Consider the following 2,500-nt stretch of genomic DNA (forward strand, 5'->3'; position numbering starts at 1 on the left):
CCCTATAAGCTATCCTTCCCGTCGAATCACTGATAAATATTTGGCTTTATTTTGTAATATCGAATTAATTTTTTTATCTCATAATATTTCAGTCAGTGTGAACATACTGCATATGTTTTTTTACAACATATGCAAGTGCACAACATTATATGCATTATATGCAATGTAATATACACTCATTATATCATAATATTATATCATGTCATATATATATATATATATATATATATATATATATATACATATGCACACCCACACATCCTACCCCGTATATATATATATATATATATATATATATATATATATATATATATATATATATATATATATATATATATATATATATATATATATATACATATATATATATATATATATGTATACATACATACATACATACATACGTACGTACGTACGTACATACATACATACATACATACATACATACATACATACATAAACGAGAGTAAAATAAAATCTGAAGACGTACCACACTAATAAAATTAATTTATGAAAAAATACTAACTGATCATATTACCTGTTCAGAAAGATGTAGATTCATCAATAATTAAATGAGTTTATGTGTAGGTGCTAAAAATTTAATTATGTTCAGTCTCGCTCTGCATACATACAATATATGTGTACATATGTACTATGAACGTATGTATTTATGTAGTATGTATTGATTTGTTTATTGAGGAGGAAATGGTAAATTACAAAACTCAATATGTAAATGTAATCTTTAACGCAATAGAACTGAAAGGCTCATAATTGTCACTAGTATTTTGAGTTTCACGTTTCCGCTCTTTCAGCTGATAAGCTAATCCTGGTTTCTCTTGACTTATATTCTCTTTGAATACGAGGGGATCACGAAAGGCCTGGTTAGAGGCCCAAATCTCCGAGTTTATTTACAGGGCTTAGAAAAATTGAAGGACCGCTACCATAAGTGTGTGAATTTGAGAGGGGAATATGTTGAATGAAATCATAATTAACTGATTCTACTCTATTTTCTTTTACCCGAAGCCAGAAACTTTTCAGCACCCCTACATATATGTTTTGAAATATTACACGAAAACCGAAAAGAAAAGTTTATCTGCATGTTTGTGTTTAGTCTCACTACGCGGCACCATGGGCAAGTGTTTTCTATGATAGCTCTGGATCGACCAATGCCTTGAGAGTAAATTTGTTAGATGGAAACCGTGTGAAAGGCTGTCGTATGTGTCTGGGTGTATGTCTGTGTTTGTCCTCTTCATCGTTTGACAACCGATATTGGTCTGTTTTTGTGTCCATAACTTAAAGGTTCGGCAAAGTGACTGATAGAATTAGGACCAGACTTTGAAAGTAGGTACTGAGGTTGATTTTTCGGCTAAAATATTTCAAGGCGATGCCCCAGTTTAACCGCGATCCAATGATTGAAACAAAGAGAAAGGGAGAAAAAATAAAAGAATGAGGCATGAAAAGCTACTGATCCAAGCTCATCGTTCATTTCATTTCTGGCTTTCGTAAGAATACCCCAAGCAACTCATTTTTGAGTGGACAGGAGCAAAGTGAAATAAGGTGAGCTGCTCAATGATACAACGCATCGCTAGGAATCGAAATCACGGCCTTACGATAATGAGCCGAACACCCTAAAAATTAAGTCACGTGCCTTCACATCTGGTCAGACGTGTGCATTTTGACAACAAAGATGAATAAGTGTGTGTTAAAAGGTAGATTCTTTATTCGTTTTCCTTTCATTTCTGTAAATTACCTACGCCAAACATTTCTTCTCCTTTTTGAAAATATCTGAAGTAAGGCAATAAAACTGCTGTGCTGATGAGGCCTTTTGAGATAGAAACATGTATGCACAGCAGTCTAATTGTCACCAAGCAATCAGATTGTTTTTGATTCTTGAAATTTTCTCCTCTTTACATTTGGAGTTGGTCCCAATTGCCACTAAACTATCATATTTACTAATTTAGGAGCAGTGAAAGTTTCATTCTATCAAGAATGTACTTCATATGCTTTTAAAATACCGTTGTTTTTGTTTTATACATACACAGGTGTGTATGTGTGTAAGTATGCATGCATTTATAGTTATGTGCTTCCTTGTGTGTACGTGTGTAGGTGTGCAACCTGATGGATGATTTTTCTTCGCTTCCCACGTTAAAGATAACGGAAGCGTCAGAACAAACTTATCCGTTTTATTATCTTCCCTAGCTTTCTAGATCCATCCATTCCCTTGTTCAACTCACTTTCTTTTCTCTTTAACATACCAACAGCGTTTATCAATCAAGTAACCAATCCACTAATCACACAATCATTTGTGAAAAAAAAGCTAACAAGGCTTTGAGGAAACTAGGGGCGGGCCACATCGGAAAAAAAAAACAAAAACAAAAGTGAAGACAAAATAATTAATAAAATATCCAACAAGGTTTTTCAAACCAGAATAGGAATTTCTGCGCAAATATCTCATAACTATTTATTTATCTGGCACTCTTTAGATGCTCCGTTGTAATAT

The 2,500-nt window shown here is 33.2% G+C and overlaps 1 non-coding gene across 2 annotated transcripts in view; it reads left to right on the forward strand.

The window, feature by feature from the left end:
- The window catches only part of LOC106883135 (uncharacterized), a 274,310-nt gene that overhangs the window by 249,037 nt on the left and 22,773 nt on the right, over positions 1-2,500 (forward strand). The window lies entirely within an intron of this gene.

Source organism: Octopus bimaculoides, chromosome 1, assembly GCF_046866305.1.
Source record: "Octopus bimaculoides isolate indiv1 chromosome 1, ASM4686630v1, whole genome shotgun sequence".
In the NCBI taxonomy this organism is placed as follows: Eukaryota; Metazoa; Mollusca; class Cephalopoda; order Octopoda; family Octopodidae; genus Octopus; species Octopus bimaculoides.